At 48.4% G+C, this 17,979-nt stretch overlaps 1 protein-coding gene across 11 annotated transcripts in view; it reads left to right on the forward strand.

Annotated features, from left to right (window-relative positions):
• The first annotated feature begins 949 nt into the window (after nt 1-949).
• Nucleotides 950-17,979, forward strand: part of KANK4 (KN motif and ankyrin repeat domains 4) — a 72,688-nt gene continuing 55,658 nt past the window's right edge. For 2 of the 11 annotated variants that reach the window (XM_044383801.3, XM_044383803.3), the window contains exon 1: nt 967-1,108. The gene's annotated coding sequence lies outside the window, so the exon portion shown is untranslated. Of the gene's footprint in view, nt 1,109-6,382; nt 6,615-17,979 lie in introns of those variants that run through there. The other 9 variants (XM_057310612.1, XM_048220355.2, XM_048220357.2 and 6 more) reach the window with 6 other exon arrangements.

The following is a 17,979-nucleotide window of genomic DNA, read 5'->3' on the forward strand; positions in this document are numbered from 1 at the left end:
GGTTTAATCTGCATTTCTCTAATAACTAATGATGTTGAGCACTTTTTCATATCATTGCCTTTAAAATACCTTCTTTTGTGAAGTGTTTGTTTAAACGTTTGCTCATTTCCCTATTGAATTGTTTTTTTCTTATTCCTCTGCAGACATTCTTTATATATTGTATTAGTTTCCTAGGAAAGCCATAACAAAATACCACAAACTGGGTGTCTTTGACAACAGAAATGTATTTTCTCACAGATCAAGGTGTTGGTAGAGTTGGTTCCCTCTGAGGGCTATGGGAAAATCTGTTCCGTACTTCTCTCCTAGCTTCTGGGTGGTTTGCTGGCAATCCTTGGTGTTCCTTGGCTTGTAGATCTCCACCTTCATCTTCACATGGTGTTCTCCCTGTGTATGTGTCTCTGTATCCTCATCTCCCCTTTTATAAGGATACCAGTCACACTGGATCATAGGTCCATCCTACTCCAGTATGACTTCATGGCAACCAATTATATCTGTGACGACTCCATTTCCAAATAAGGTCACATTCTAAGATACTAGGGGTTAGGACTTCAATATCAATTTTGAGGAGGGACACAATTCAACATATAATATATATGTTTTGAAAGCATCTCTCCCAGTCTCTGGTTTGCTGTTACACTCTCTTAATTATGCTGTGGTAGATTAAGGTGACCATAAATTCTTTCTCACTCTCTCCATTGAGAGTTGATGTTTATTACTCTTGCCTTCTGAATCTAGGCTTGCCCTGGGACTGCTTAACCAATAAAACATGTTGAAAGTGATGCCATGCCAGTTCTGGGCCTAGCCTTTGAGACACTGGGCAGCTTCTACTTCTTCTCTCTTGGAAGACTTGCTTTTGAGACACCAGTCTGTGAGAAACCTGAGCCAAATGGAGAGGTCACGTGTAGGTACTCCTGAGTTAGCAGCCCTGGCTGAACTCCCAATCAACAACCAGCATTAACTAGCCAGCCACTGGAAAGAGACATCTTGGACGTTCCAGGCCAAATGACTCAACCCCAACCAGCATAACATGGAGCAGTGGATCTGCCCAACTCAGCCCAGTCAACCCACAGAATCAGAAGAGGGAATAAAATGGTTGCTGTTTATGTCAGTAAGTTTTTTCCATTTGTTTTTAATGTCAATTAGTTTTAATGAACAGAATAAAATACTAATTTAATGTATCGTGTGTGTGTAGGGTTAGTGCTTCTGGTGTCTTGTTTAAGAAATATTTGCTTCCTCTAGGACATGAGTATTTACCTATGTGATATTCTAGAAGCTTATTTTCTTTCACATTTTAATTTGTATTACCTAAATGATTTTTATGTATGATATAACATAGTGGGGGGCACATTCCTCCTGAATTTAGTAATAATGATAGCTCTTTTGAATTTAGAATTAAGTATGCAGTATAAAACACCAACAGAGTAGTAATTTTACATCATGAGTAAGTAAACCTCCATAATTATTTTACCTATTTTACCTATCTGCACTCCTATCACTCCCCAATAGGTCTCAAGACAGTGAAGATCTAGTTATTTGTTCACTCATAAAACATTTATTGAGAGCCAGGATTTACATTTATCTGTACTAGATTCTGAACTAGGTGCTGAAAATCATCCAATGAGATACAGGCCTCTCTTCATGTAATTACATCTTGTGGGGAAAATGGGCAATAACACATAATTTAAACTGTGCTGAATGTATGAAAGAAAAGCAGAGATGCTATAGGAGTGGAGCCCAGGAACTCCTAAGTTATTCCTGGGGTTGGAGGTGCATCAGAGAGATACCTTGCAGAAGTGATATTTAAGCTGAGATTCACAGGATGAATATTAATTATCTAAAGGAAGAATTGGAGGGACAGAAATTCTAGGCAGAAGAAAACACAGCATGTACAGAGAAGTCTAGGCAGGAAAGAGCCCAGTGTGTTACAGGAATTAAGAGGAGTCTCATGGCTAGAGGAGAGAAGATAAGGGAGACAACAAGTTGTGACTGAAAAGGTAGAAAGGGGCTAGACCTATACACCTTCTTAAAGGAATCCAGACTTTATCCCAAGAGCACTGGATGCCTTTGAGGGGTTGTAAGCCAGGAGGGGCATGGCCAGATGTGTGTTTTTGACAATCACTAAGGCTGCCTTATAATACCAGGTAGAACATGAGCAATGTCTGGCATAGACTTCAAAATGCCAGGGTGGTTCCAAGCATGGAGAAATCCCAAAGTCTGAGTTATCAGGAAGGCCTTCATGGAGGAAGTACCATGTCACAGCAGAATTATTCAGACGTGGGAAGACAGGGTGTGTGTGTTTGTGTGTGTGTGTGTGTGTGTGTGTGTGTGTGTGTGTGTGTGTCAGAAGGCAGAGAAGGAAGTATCTAGGTGTAGGGAGTAGCATGCACTCAGCCACAAAGCTAGATATATATGGGACATGTTTGGGGAATGGTGAACTGTCCAGTCTGGCTGGAGGATAATGGGAAATGAAACTGGAAGTTTAGGTTGTGGACATGAAGGGCCCAGAAGGTATACATGAATACATGTACATACAGCCCATTCTTATCAGGTGCTGATCTGTGTTGGCAAAGTCACTTACTTGCTAACGTTTACTGCTAACCCCAACATCAATTCCTGTGGCACTTTTGTAATCTTTTGTGGACGTGTGCAGAGTGGTGAAAATCTGGAGTCGCCTGGTGTGCGTGTTCACAGCTGATGTTGAGCAAGGTCACCCTCTGCCTTCTTGTTTCGGCTCTCATGCTCTAAACAAGTGTCCTTTTTGTGGTCTATTTAGCAGTGCTTTTTTACATTTTTGTGTCTTTTGTAGGTGATTTCACTGTTTAAAACAGCCCCGAAGAATAGTGTTGAAGTGCTATCTACCTAGTATTCTAAGCACAAGGAAGCTGTGATGTGCCTAATGGAGAAAATACATGTGTTAAACAACCCTCGTTCAGGTGTGAATTATAGTGCTGTTGGCCACTAGTTCATTGTTCATGAATCAACAATGTACATGGTGGGGATTAAGGAGTGCACTTGCTGTGATGAGGCCCGGTGATGGATCACTATATTGTACACTTGAAACTAATATTACACTCCATGTTAACTAACTGGAATTTAAGTAAAAACTTTAAAAATAAATAGATAAAATAAAAATATAATGTATATATAGTTTTTAACCAAAAACATAAAACAAAGTTATATATTGATCAGTTGATGAAAATGTGCCCAGAGGCTTGTAGGAACCTAACCCTGTATTTTCCCCTGGGGACAATGTTGAGTCTTAGCAATTTCAGTGTTTGTGGTCACTTTATGGGACTACTGGGAATAATGAGAACTGACTATATCTACGCACCTATCTCTCCCCCAACAGCTGGTTATTAAACATTATCAATACACCTGCAGGCCGACCTGAGGCCGACCCTGGAGGAGGTGGAGTGGCGGTGTTAGTGAACCACACTCTCAAGGCTCTCACGGCTGGGCAGTGTTTTCTTGAAGCAGGATCTGAATGACACATCTCCTCATTAGCAGCAATTTCTAAACTCTCAGTTAGAGGAGATTCAGTCTTTGGAGTCACTAAGACCCAAGTTTGAATCCCACCTCCCCAATTAACTAGTTGCGCTCCCCAGGGAAGTAACACTGTTATCCTTGATGGGAGAATAATGGCCATTCGACAGTTTTATTGTGAGTCCTGATGAGACCATGTATGTAAAGTGCTTGACTCAGGGCCTGGCACATGCATAGGTGGCGAATACTTGTTAATCCAGCAATTGGGGGGAGCAAGGAGGCTTTCCTTTCTCTGCCTGCTACTCAGTCCTTTGATTAGAGAGTTTCAGGATCCAGCAGTGTTGTGCCCAGTCATTCTAAATCAGCTTTTCAGACTCTCTCTGCCTGAAAGGCCCAGGCTGGGTCTTGCACTGGAGATGCCCAAACCAGAGATTCTAGAACACCTGCTGCCCACAAGGGGTCCTTTCTTTCCAGGACCACAAAGGTCTGCTTTCCAGTCTAACTCTTGTTGCTCCCCTGTTATGGAAAAACAGAAAGTTTCCTAGCCAGTATCTGTCTGTGGCTCCTGGCGTTTCTTTTGGGGGGGGGGGCGCTAAGGGGTGCATCTATTTGCTTAGCCCACTTTTCATCCTGTTTCTCGATACCCTAATCTGGGATTCAGAAGCCCTGGCTGCCCTTGCTTCCTCTGACTCAGCTTTACCCTCAAGATACAGCTTCATTTCTGAGTCATCAGGCTGAGCTTTCGAGGACAACAGTCTGGCACTCCCGCTCCATCTTCCCAGGAAAGGTGCTATGTCTCCACACCCCAGTGCCAGTCCTAAGCCTAACTTGGCTCACAATGCCCAGAAACCAAAAAACAGATTTTTAGTGAGTTTGGAGGATGCAGAGGAAAAAGGGTCCAGGACCAGGAGTCAGAATGCCAGGTTCAGTTACAGCTCTACCAATTAGCTTGTGCGACTTTGAGCCAGTCATGGAAGCCTCCTGAACTGGGGTTTCCTCTTCCATAAAACATAAGTAGTATCCATGCTGGGTGCATCCCACAGGGACATCAGGAGGTCTAAATGAAATAGAGTGAAGTGCCCCCAAACTCGAAGGCATATAGCCCTGTTCCATGGGCTAGATCAGGTTGATAAATTCATTTCATTTGACTTGAACAACACCAACCCAGGCTTCAAATGTTTAGCATTTTTAAAATTAGTTATCACCAAATTGGGAGACTTCACTTATATATCTGATGTATAGCTTCTCTTTAAAAATGAGAATGATCTGGCCATATTAACTCCTTGCCCTTGTGAAAATTAATAAAAAGAAACCTTACTAAAGTGGATTCAGGATGCCAGAAGGAGAGGCTGCTAGGGGGAGCCCTATCACTCCATGTCAATTATGTCAATTATAGGACAAATCTCTAGCAGAAGAATCTCAACAGGAAAAAAGGCATCGGTTACAGGCCCCAATAGGGAAAGATGTACTTTGCATCTCCTACAAGAGATAGACTGCCCCTGCAACTCAGCCAATGAAAACCCATTATTACCCTGAACTCTTCCTTCTCTCTACTGCACTTTTGCTCAAAACAACCCATCCCAACTTCCTCCTTCTTCTCCGTAAAATAATGTTCCTCTCTTTTGTTTGTTGGACTTGCCCATGGTTTTGCTCTGGCTTGCTTGCACTGGACTGAAATTCTCTGCTACTCCCAAATAAACCCATTTTTGCTCTTATAGTGACCGGCAGTTTTATTTTTAAGGTTAATACTCTGACGGGCAACAACCCACTAGAGCTGAGTAGCAGCAGCCCCTTCACTTGGGCAGGAGGCTGGAGCTGCCTTCAAGCTCACCAAGTCCCCATTACTCCGTTACCTCTCAGTACTGAGGCCAAGCCTCTGTGGCCATTTCTTGTTGTTCTAGGGCTCTTAATTTGCTTCTAGTGGAGCCCTAGTAGAAGCAAATCATTTTAATAACCATGTATCTATCAAAATGGGAAAACAAAAGTCCCAGAACTGTCCCTTGCCCTAAATTACCTCCCCCTTAGGGGTCTCCATGTCAAAAAACTCAAGCCATTTGGTTAAGTTTTCCCTTGTGTCAGCTGGCCCTTTGAAAGGTGTGTAAGGTGAGTGAGGGCTGAGATCTGGAGTCCCACAGGCTCTGCATCCAACCCGCCCATGCCTGTTTGTCCTCATCTGTAAAATGGAGTAGGATCAGCTCTTTTCCCCTAGGCTGACTGTGTACAACGTTCGGCATTTCGTGCGCTGGTCATTCAAGGTTGGTGACTGAAATGTAAATGGTTTGAACTGATAAAAAGCATTGTGGGTGGTGCGAGTGTGAAGTGAAAGACCCTTTCCTGAGTGAGGCTAAAGCAATGGGTGGGGAGGAAAAAAAGGAAAGGGAAAAAGTCATGACAGGGGAGATAGGAGTTCCGCCACATCCATCCCCACCCTCACTCTCCCACCTCCGCAATGAGAAAATCCGGCCGGGGATGTACAAGACCTCACTGTACCCAGGATTCTGTTACCGAGACTGTGGTGGCTTGGGCAACCATTACCTTGAGCGACATTGTCTCCCCATCTACAAGATGAGGCTAGAAATGGCCCCCAGTTAGTTACTGTGGTCGTGAAGATGCACTGAGAAATGTACGAGAAAGCACTTCGGAAATCCGCAAAGCGCTATATACAGTTAGGAGTTTCCCAGTCTCCTTACAGAAAGTTTTTCTTCCAAACTCTGTCCAAGGGCTTTTGAGCTTATCAAGGCTAAGACCCTCCCCTCGGTTTCGCAATGCTGCCCCTTCCTACACACCAAAGCCCGCGGCGCGTCTGGAGTCTTTTTTTTTTTTTTTCCCGTAGCGAAGGCGGGGACTCGGGTGGTGCTGGCAGCCGGCAACGCCGGCCGCGCCTGGCCAGTCCCGCATCGGCCGCGGTGGGTGTGCTCCACAGGGTGTGCGCTCCGCGCCCAGACCCAGCCCGCCGGCGAGAGGGCGCCCGAGGGTGTGCGCGCCCCGGGCGACCGGAGTGCGCCAGCCCGGGGGTGCGCGCCCCGGACGGGGACCGTGCACCCGGAGGCTGCGTGCGCCCCAAAGCCGGGGTGTGCGCCGGCCCCAGGCACAGCCGGTCGCCTCGCTCCCGACTTCTGCGGCGCGCCAAGGTAAGGCGCTCTGCGACCCCAGCCCGCGCGGCGCGTTGAGTGGGGCGTGCCAGCACCCTGCCCCGCGCGACCCGGGTCTTGGCCCCGGCGTTCGGCCACTCTTCTCCGCCTCCGCCGCCCGCCTCGCCCCCTCCCCGCTCCGCGTCCCCGGCTCCCCCTAAGACAGAGGCTGCGGCAGCCTGGGCCGACCCGGAGCCCCTGCCTGGGGTAGGCGACAGCGTGGGGAGGGGGCTGCCGGGGCTGCGCGGGCTACCCGGGGGCCGGCGCCGCTCCCCTTCCGCCCCGACCCGCTCCCGAAGCCCCGGTGCTGTGGAAGGAGGAGACCAGTGGGGAGGGGGAGGCCGCGTTGTCCTTGCGGCTCCGGTGGTGCAGCCCCCGCCCAGCGCTTCTCAGCCGGGCGCTGCGGTCCGGGATGCAGATTGCGGGACTGGGCGCCCTGCGCTGGCTCCCAGGACGACCTGGAATCGAGCTCTTAAGCCTCCTGTCTTTCGCAAAAGCCGGCCCCCAGCGTCTACCCTGGTATCCCTCGGTTCCTGGCTGAACTTTCCAGAGCTCGCGTTGGGCCACGACCTTGGGTGGAGGCAGCGGGGCCACCCTGGGGAGCCGCGTGCGCTGGCATCCTGGAGCACTTTTCGTTGAACCTGCGTGCCACTTGGTGAGATTCCCTCCTTCTCATCTCTCCCTTAAGGTCAAACCTTTGACCCCAAGTACTTTGTCCCTGCAGAGTGGCCAGTTACTTAGCCTGGGAGTTGGAAAGTGGAGTCTCATGGCCCCTACACCAGGTCTAAATAAGCACTTGCCCTGAGCCTCACTGCAAGAAGCAGCGGTTTCGGTTCTCAGGAGACCGAGGGTGCAGGCCTGGAGGGCCAGGAAGAGGCATTTTCCAGGAGAAGGAGGAGGAGATTCCCGCCTTCCTGAGGCTGACCCCCTGAAGCCTGGGCAAAGTCCTATTAAACAAGTAGCGTCAGGGGAGGGTCAGATGCAGCCAGTGACCAGGTTGAGGCCTGGGGAGAAAGCATCTTGAATTAAACACAAAACCTGCCTGGGTAAAACCAAACGTGGGTTCTTTAGAGCCTTTCCAGACATGACACAGAAGACCACAGAGCTCCCCTTGGAATAGCAGCAGAGTCCACTCTGATATGCCTTTTCAAGTCCAGGCCTCCTGCCCATGTCCGAAACTCCGCCTCGCTGGACCATAATGTGAGTTCTGGGGAATGTGAAAGGACAGAGAATGAGGGATGGCTCAGGGTGCGTTTGGTCAACAAATACCTGCTGTCTGCAGGCACCAGGCAAGGTAGCCGGATAGAGAAATGAAGAAAACATGCACTGCCTGGCCCCATGGAGTGGGCAGTCCAGTGGCCAAGACCGACAAGGATCAAATCACTCAAACAGAGAATTACAAGCAGTGCTGACTTCTTTCGAAAGGAAGGGATAAGGTACTATGAAGTTCTGTGATAGGCACGGTAGTCACTCTGTTGGAAGGCTGGTAGGAGTTAACAGGTTGAGAATGAGCCTTCCCGGCAGAAGGAACAGCACGGGAGAGGACTCTGAGGCGAGCAGCAGAGACCATTAGAGGGACTGAAAGACAGTTTATCAAGTGATGACCAGGGGCCCAAACGGCATCCTATTGCCTGGGCCAGTCAGTAGTTTCCCTTCTCAGCCATGATAATGGGCAGTTGGAGGTCCCCTCCCTGTCCAGAGGTGGAGGGAGAGACTGTCAGGCAGGTGCCGGGCTCACCCTCATGCACGCACGTACTACCAGCACCTTGGGCAGACGGCCCATACCCACTCGAGGTGCCAAGGGGAAGCAGATCTTCCCTCCCGTTGTTCGCTGTTGCCCACTGTGCTCATAACTAACCAAGGCCTCTGCCCAACAGTTAGGAAGATTCATGTTGGGGGGGAAGGGGGGGGCTCATCTTAAGACTTTTAAAGCTGGAACAAACTCATTGCCTATAATGTAAAATTCTTTGGGATGGCTTACATGGCATTAGCTAATCTGAGCCCCACTGCCTTTCCAGCCCCGTTTCTGGTTCTCCCACTCCCCCATCTCCCTGCCACTGCAACCCCCCCTCCATAAGCACCTTCTATGTTTTACTCATGGCTACACTTCAGGCAGTTCCTGGAACACACGTTGTCTTTGCACATGCTATCCTCTGTCTAAAATACTCTTCCTACTTGTGCATCCAGTGAATGCACAGCCAGCTTTCAATATCAACATGACACTTAAGGTTTCTACCACCACCACCACCACCAGTAGCATTCTGGAAGGCCTTTCCTGACCAGAGTCCAATGCTGCCTTTTCTGTTTCCAAAGCTCCCTGGACGTGTTTCTGTCCAGGGAACATCAACTGCACTGATCATCACGAAAACATATTTCTTGTTCCTCCTGTCTTATTTGTGTCTCAAGTACCTAGCACAGAGAAGGAGACATTGAAGGTGCTCAATAAATGCTTATTGGATGAAAATGGTCTAGGCTGGTATTTCTTAACTTTTTTTTTTAGGGAGGGGAGGGAGTGTTACATCTATCTTGGAGATTCTGATGAAAATTGTGGATACCATACTTTCCTCCAAGTGCATATAACCTAAAATATCTTGTATGTAATATCACACGATTCACAGCCCTCCCATTACCCACTGACCCATTTCCAGAACTTTGGACTTTAAGTGTACAGGAAGCAGAGTCCCAGTGAGATGCAGTAACTGTCTAAGTACCTTTAGCTGGTTAACAGCATGCCAACTCCCCCACCAACACCCCCGCCCTCACTGCCTCCCAACCCCCAGCTCCTGACTCTGGGGCTCCTTCTAGCTCTGTCTGCTTCTCCAAGCCAAGTAGCCTCCTTTCATCCCTGGCACCTTGTGAAGGCCACTGCTCATGGCTGGAAGATGGATATTTTGGTTTTGCTTCAGTTCAGTAGCAGCCTAAGGTGTGACAGGGAGAAAAATCTTACTATGGGCAGAGTTGACAATTAGGAAGATAGATGGGCCATCTCCCTGGCCTGTTTGCTGCCCCTCGCTGGCACTGTTATTACATCTGTTTTAGCTGAAGGAGGGTCACGTGTGCTTCACAGTTATCTTCTGGGTCCTGGATTGAGTCGTGTGGGCCAGGTCTGGCATCACTCTGGAGGGGATCGTTGAGATCCGGGGCCCAGCTCTTGGTCTTGTCAAAGGCTTCCTTCCTATAGAGCAGGCTCTGAGAACGGATGAAGAGAATGGGGTTCTTGCTTCCTGCCCTTGGAACTCTGGCCTGCCTGACTCCTGCTTTCTGCCACAAAACCCCTGCTTCAGGTTGTTGGGCCAACCAGCAGGTTCTTGTCTGTGGATCAGGATCTTCATTCATTCAGTAATTCACTCACTCATCAATGCTGCACAAGTCTCTGCTTTGTACCAGGCACTGTGTGGATTCCAGTTTATAAGGAAGGATCACAGAGTGTGACTCTGCTGTGCAGCAGGCAAGGAAGACGTAACTCATCCTAATTCAACCCAAACCAACCTTGGGAGTGTGGTAGGGAGGACAGTTAGGACTGTTTCATGCTGAGAATGTGCTCACTTTTAAAACTCAGATCTTATCAAGTTATGTCATCTCTGAGGAGGAATGAATTTTCTTAACTGTAAAATGGGTTTGATAGCCATCGTGTCCTGCCTATCTCTGGGCAGCTGTGCAGATAAAATGACTGCATCTCAGATGGCAGATCTGCTCACTTCTGCGTGGGAAACTGGACAAGTACACTACAATAATAGCGTGCCTGGCTGTCAAGCCCTGGCCTATGTAATCCTCTCAGTAATCCTCAAGATAGTGACAGTCATAACCCCATATGTACACTGGAGGAAAATGGGGCTCAGAGAAGTTAAGTGACTTGCCCAGGGCCTGGAACTAATCAATGAGAAAACTGAGATCGACAGAACTGTCTCAGGATGTCAGACTGTCAACCACTTTTGTGCTACTCTGTAGTAGTTTGTGGGACAAAGCGTGGGCTTGGAGGCTAGGGCATAGAGGGATTGGAGCCTAGATCTGTTGCCCACCAGCTGTGTGATTTACAGCTAGACCCCTAACCTCTCTGTGCCTCAGCATGCTAATCTCCCAGACCCAGAGTTTGGACTAAGACAGACCTTCTGTCCAGTCTACATGGATAATGTTTCAAAGTAGGATTAAAGGAAAGACCAGGGGCCCTCCTGCTAACAATAGGCCTGTCGCAGTTTCCAGCATAAAATAAATGCTGCCCCAGGATTTCAAGGAGATGGTTAATGTGATATGCAGGCAGTTATAGATTGGTGTCTGAGAACTGGCTGATGTTCCTTCTCCGAGGGAAAGAAGCGTATTTTCAAAAGGAATGTCTCACTGTCTCGTCTGGGCCCTGGGCCCTGGGCCCTGGGCCCTGCCCTTCACGCAGCTTTCTGGGGACACAGGCATTGTGGAAGAACACATGAATTCCCTTCTCCCCCTGCCCCACCCATTATTTTTCCCCCAAAGTAAGTAAAACTTATTGGCTGGATTTATTTATATTTTTAATGTGGCTGTGGCTTTCTCCCCTTTGTGTGGAAACATCCTTTGTTGTCTCCTTTGGTATGTATTAATAGTTTGTTGCTCTGACGTCAAGTGACAAGGGGGCACACGAATATGGCGCTGGGGAGAACTGGCTCCACGCAAAGATAAAGAGCAGCCTTTGGTGCCGATTCCCCTCCTCAGCCTGGTTTTTGCCCAGAAGCCAGAGCCGCTGGTTCTCAGTGAAATCGGTTTTGATTTTCCTAGCGGGGTACCAGGCGGCACAGGGCTGAGTGTTTCTAGGTGCTGCGCTCCTCGCCATTCCTCACCATCCCACTCCCTTCTGCCTAGCCTGGCGCAGCCCTCCTACTCCTGGGGAAGGGCTTAAAAGACAAGGAATGTCAACTTGGGTCGTGGCTAAATACAGCCTAGTGTGGTCAGGGCCCACACTTATTAGGCACAATACTGAGTGTGTGGGGAGGAGGGACACTTCATCAGGAATATCTGAGTTTTTTAAGAGTTTGTTTTCGTGTATCATTTGTATGATTTTAAATAAATAAATAATAAAGGCCATCTCTGCTGTGCTCCTCCAAAAAGAAAAGGGGGGAGGAAGGAAAGGGAGGGGGCAATGGCTGCACCATGTGCATCTGAACTTCATTCAGCTTTCTCATCTGTAAAATGCTACCGTTAGTGCTGACTTAAGGCTCTTCTGACACAGAAAACAGAGACTCCCTAAAGCTGATTCTGATGAGGGGGAGGAGGGATAAAATGCAGCAGTGATATTTACCAACAGGCTCGAAAGGGTGGAGGCAGGCCTCGAGGCAGGGTGGAGAAGGTTCTGAGTTTGAGGCTATCCGACGACTGCCATGCGCTCAACTTCGCACCTGACTGCCCCACTGCTCAGCCTACTATCACAGGAACCTCTCCTTTGTCACTCAGTACAAGTGCCAGGGCGGATCTTGTTGTCTGAGCTCAGTTCTCTGGACGCTGAGGCTCGCTCTCCAGGCCATGTCTTGGCTGGTCTCTGGCCAGCCTGGGCATGGGCTGATGCTGGGGCAAGCCTCCTCCCTGGGCCAATCAGATGGGAGAGGAGGGCAGAGGAGGGTCATGTGTACAGAACGAGACCTTTTGTGGCAGGAAGGGCTGTGGGTCGAGATTCCTCAAGAAGAACAGGAGCTGGAACTCCGGGATACGCCCGGTATAAATACTGACTGAATTGTAAGAACCTAACAGAGCTTCTTCACTTGGGGTTAACAGCCCCAAAGAGCTCACATGTAGAATTCAGTTTGTGAACGTGGTTGGGAGAATAAAATAACATCTTTATTTAGCATTTTCTTTGAGTGTGAATGCAGGCAACAAACCATAGTGTATTTGCAGTATCTGGGAGGTTGTCACCAGTAGAAATCACAAATCTTTTCATATCACATTTTAGCTGCTGCAGATAACTTGAACTATGATTGATGCCCATTGCAGCTTTGAAATTACAGCCGTTATTACACCAGTGCTAAAGCTGGTTATTTAATGCATTAATAAAAAATGTATATTACTATATTACACATTAATTTTTTAAAATTTTTTAATAATTATATTTCAGTGTAATTGGCTTTCTTTGTAGTCAAGCTATGCATTTTATTTTATGTATCTGAAAATGTTCCAAGAAAGGGTCCACTGGCTTCATCAGTCTACTAAAGGGGTCCATGGCACAAAAAGGGTTAAGACCCTCTGACAGGAAGTCAGTAAGCTATAGTTCCCACTTTCCCACCCTCCCTCACCCTACTCTTTCATATACTCATCTATCTCTGTCTAATTAGTGCAAGACATTCTTGAGCAGTAGTAAATTTCATTTAATAGTTTGGCAAATTTGCAAGAGCACGTAATTTATAGTTTGGGTAGAAGGTTTTGATGTATATCCAGAGGTTAATTTACAAATTGCAGGCACACATGGGCAACTGGTTAGGTGATTCCTATCAGCCCACAAACCCACCAGCCCATAATTGCTTGCTTGGTTCATCCCATGCAAACCAGTCCAGTGAAACAACCACAGAATGGACAATTGTGTTCTTGAGGGGTTAGGGAGCTTGTGTAGCTAAGACTAATTGATGAATCACTTGATCAAATGCAAGCTGGAATCCTAGGAAGGAGGAGGAGCACTGGGAGAAGAGGCTTTGAAGAGGGCTCTGAAATGAAGGGAATGCAAAGGAAGCAGACAGGAGGAAGGAGGGAGTCAGCGAGGATGTGGGGGGACTGGCCAGATGTCGACATTGAGGAGGAAGACTGGAGAGAGGAGAGCCCGCTGGAGCACGTTAGAATAGTGGTTGGTGTTTTGCTACCGTGGTTGGTGTTTTGCTACCGTTCATTGAATGCTTAATAGGTGCCAGACCCGTGCCAAGCCCTTTCAATATAGCAGTTTTTCAGTCTTTACCAATGGCCCAATAAGGTGTGACTATTATTATTCCCATTGTATTGGGTGAGTAAAATGAGGCTCTAAGAGGTTAAATACTTGCTGTAGGTCACAAAGAGATTAAGTGGTGGAGCCAGGAGCTCAGCCCAGATTTGGCTAATTCCAGAACCCAGTGCTCTTAAAAATCACTATACACAACCACAGAAGAGTCTATTTGGGAAAAACTCTGGCTGCCATCTTGTTTCAGTAAGGACGTGCATGATATCCATCCCTGTCTTCCCCATCCTTCTTTCCAGCCTTTTGCCTGTTCTCATACCTCCTCCCTTGCCCCTCTCTACCCTTACTCCTCTCACAGGCACACATGCTACATTAGTGAGGGGGGATAAAAATAGAGAGTGAAAGCTGTAAGGCCAAGCAGAACCAGGTTCTCACTCCAGCTCTGCCGCCTGGCTAAGACCATGCCGAGCCTCAGTTTGTATCTGTGAAATGGAGGTAATGATGCCTCCTTCTTAAATTTGATTGCATTCTCTCTAGTACTTCAGTGCCATTTTGGATAGTTCTTTCCAGTTGGGTATCTCCAACCTCTGTTTACACCAGGTGATGGTCTCTATCTCCTAGGCTTCTCTGGGAGGGCTTCCCTGAACCCCTCAAACCCGGCCTGTGGGCAGCAAACATCACTCCTTGTAGCGGTCAGCTCTGGCCTCCAGGGAGAATTCATGAGCGTTACTTGTGAGGCTGTCCCCTCTGGCTCTAAGCTCCCTCTCCCCATTCCAGGGCTCAATGCAGCATCTGGCCTGGAGTCCTGTTCAGGAGAACCTTGATCAAAACAATTGAATGGTGTCCTTCAATTCCCTTTGCAGGACCATTCTTGGCACCTGTTCTAGGTCCCATCACCTAGAGCTTGTCTCTGTGAAACCTCTAGGGTTACCTAGACCACCCCCTCGTCTTACAGACGCATACCAGCAAGGGTAAGTGTTGAGCTCTGGTGGCGCAGGGAGTGAGCTGGGGTGAGAACCTAGGCCTCTTGCACTTGCTCTCCTCCTGGCCCTGACACTAACACTGAACGTGTTTCGCTTCTACGCGGCTAAGCAGGCGGATATTTTGGGGGTGAGGGGACGTGCGTGGAGCACCTGAAATTACATTCTTGTGCAGTTGCTTACTCGCCCCACTCTTATGCCTGCCTCAGGGCTGGCCTTCTCTGACCTGGTCTTCTCTCTTATTCTCCCCCCAAGTCCTCAGCTTTGCCAGCTGCTGAATGGAGCCCTGTGTCAGCCAGGCCTGTGGGTGGCCGCCTTCGGGTGATGCCTGGCGGTGCCAAAAGACTCCTGCCCTGAGCATTCTGCCCACTGGCAGGACTGAGGCCCGAAATTCCTGGCATTAGAGTCATTCCTTTGGATGACTGTCTTCTCTAGAGCGCTATTGTTAAAATACTAACATGTTACCCTGAAGGGGAGCCTGTTAACTCACCATCATGGCCCAGTGTGGAAGCGTGCAATGCCCTGGGCTTTGGTGAAGTCACACCACCTCCCTGACCCTCTGTTTCTTATCTGTGAAATGGGGATAATGAGAGATTGCATTACAGGGTCACTGCACGGATGAAAGGAGATGGTAACATACGGTGCTGGGCGTATAATATTCAATAGAATTAGCCTTTTCTTTTTCTTTCTCTTTTTCTAAGGCAGTAGATTATTTGGTCAGTTCTCTCGCTGCAGTCCTGGTTCTTATTAGTTGTGTGTGTGTGTGTGTGTGTGTGTGTGTGTGTGTGTTTTAAAGTATTTTGTTTATTAAAGTAATGTGGTCTCCTTTTAAGATTTTTTTTCTCCTTTCTAATTATAAAATGATTTTGAACTTTATTTTCTTATCTTTAAACTATGGTAAAAGATCCTGTCTTATTGGTTCATTGAGAATTTACTGAGCTAAAGTACCTGTGGATGGCAGGCTCTCAGTGAGAGCCTGGTATTCTGAGTTATCCTGGAGGAGGGGACTGAAAGCACCTGGGGGGTGGGGGGAGGTTCTGGGTGGGTTCCTGGGGAAGAGAGAGAAGACACAGAGGGAGGAGGGGCGATACAGGAGGGACCCTGCTCCTCCATCCCGGCTGTTTGAACCTGGAGTCTGGGTCAGAGGGGACCTGGGAATAATGTCCTGGCTCTGGAGGAGGTGCATCTTGCAATCTTTCCCCAGATCTCTGGCCTTGTAGGCCTGTTCTCGGAGGTTCTGAATTCCCTGGAGGAATGACATCCTTGGCCTCCCACCCTGGCTTGACTTTGGTGGAGTGGTGGTGAGGAGACCAGTTTTCCTTACCCCACTGATCTCCCAGTGGGTGTCACTGCGTACTGTAAATTGCCCCTTTGAGAAGGCAGTTAGGCTTCTGAGAATGTCAGCCCAGGCTAGATTCTCTGCAGTTTCTCCTGAGGCAAAGATGGTTCTCTTCAGCCTGGGTATGGGAGAGGGTCTAGGAGCAAGAGCATCCTGGCCTGGACTCCTGGCCTGTGAATGAGGAGGGGCCAGGTTGAGGGGCAGTGTCAGGAGTTTTCTAGCAATCCCCAGAGCAGACAGCCTCACTTCCAGGGTTCTCTGCAAGAGGATCCCCCCGTCTTCCTTGTCTGCCCTGGGCGGTGAGAACTGAGGTCAGCCCTTCTCCTTGCACTGGCCTGCTATAAGCTTCTCCAGTGTGCTTTCCTGCCATCCTCCAGGGAAGGCTCATCCCCAGAGTCATCTATCATAACTGAGTTATCCTTCCAAAGCAGAACCTAACTGATGCAGAAAATCACTTTCCCTAGGGCTGGAGACCAGGAGCAAAGAGCAGAGGTGAATACTAGTTCCAAAGGACCTTGAAACCAAGCAGCAACCTGCCACTCTGGTGTGGAGGGAGGGTGAAGGGGATACAACTGGAACCTTCCCATGTATCTGCTCTTGGGCTACAAAGGAGCCCGCATCAGTTTCAGCCCAGAAGTGGGGCTTGGAACCGTGTAGTTCATTATACCTCACATTTGTTGATTGCCTGTGGGCTGTTGCTATCCCTTCTTTCCTCCTTCCCTCTCTCCTCCCTCCCTCGCTCTCTCCTTCCCTCATTCCTTCCTGCCATCCAGTGACTACTGACTGATCACTTACCCTGGGCCAGGGACTGTCCTAGGCAGGGAGCTTACAGCAGGACAGTGGAAACAAAGAATCAGGAGCTCACCACAAACAGTTTGACGAGGGCATCTGGCAGATGTTCTTACAGGGAGCTCTGGGAGCACAGAAGTGTGGGGAGGGGGACCAATCCTGACTGGTGTGTGAAGACGAGAGGATGCTGGTAGGCAAAACTGTCTTGCGGGTTGAGTAGGAGTTACCAGATGGAGACGGAAGGAGGAGGATGCTGGATAGCAGGAGCAGACGGAGGTGTAGAAGATGGTGTAGGAGATGGGCAGAGCGACAGTATATATGGAAAGCTCAGGGTGATCACTTATTCACTGGGTTTTGGTTTTCCCTCCTGTAAAATGAGGATAATAGTACCAAAGTCATAGCTGGCACACACACAGAAACATCCTTCCTTTTTACCAATTTACGACCTACCAGCCAGACTTAAGCAAGAGGAATAATGGCAATGAGAGGCCGAATATGAGGAACACCACAATCGGTGGAAATGCAACGGAGGGGAAGTAGTGTTTGGAAGAAAGCCTTGGAGAATGGGCAATATTAACGGAGAGTAATATTTAGCATTGGGTACAATTTAAGCAGATCCTTGAAGGATGGACAGACTCTGGTAGAGAAGACAGAAGAGGGCATCTAAAAGGTTGGTACAGTGTGAGCACGGGCGCAGAGGTGCTCAGGCACAAGGTGCGGTTGGGAGGGGCAGGGGAGCTGGGGACGAGCCTGCAACGGTGGGCTGAGATCACGTCAGTGCCTAACTCGTGGGCTGGTGGGCAGCACTGGGTTTACATGTGGGTTTTATTTATCCACAGTATTTTAAAAAAGAAAGATTTAAGTCAACATTGAAAAATCAGATTTTACATAAATCCACATTCTTGCTTCTTTTGGAAAAAGTCAGGTCTGGCAACACCAGCCCTGAATTAACTGAGTGGCGACATTCAGGTGATCGCGGCTGTCTAGAGTTGCAGGCTGATATCCCACTGACCAACTAGCTTGCCTGGTCTCTTCACCATTCAACTCACTCTCAAGTTCATTCAGTGTGTTCAGAAAGCTCCTGCTGAAGCACTAATTAATTACAAGGGAAGAGAAAGAAAATTCTAAACCATTAACTTTGTAATTCCTTCATCAGATGAGGGGATGAATTCTACCACCTGGGAAAATTTTAATTATGGAGTAGCGGTCAGGTGGGGGCAACGGGAAGCTTGATGCATGATGGCTTGGGAGGGAAACTCTCAGAAGTGAAGGATGGAGCAGACACCTGAAAAGAGAGATGTTGGGGCCCTGCAGAGAGTCATCGCGACCACTTCACTCAGCCATGGCATCTGCTCTCTTTGCTGGAAGGACCAAAACACC

Source organism: Ursus arctos, unplaced genomic scaffold (genome assembly GCF_023065955.2).
Source record: "Ursus arctos isolate Adak ecotype North America unplaced genomic scaffold, UrsArc2.0 scaffold_12, whole genome shotgun sequence".
NCBI lineage: Eukaryota > Metazoa > Chordata > Mammalia > Carnivora > Ursidae > Ursus > Ursus arctos.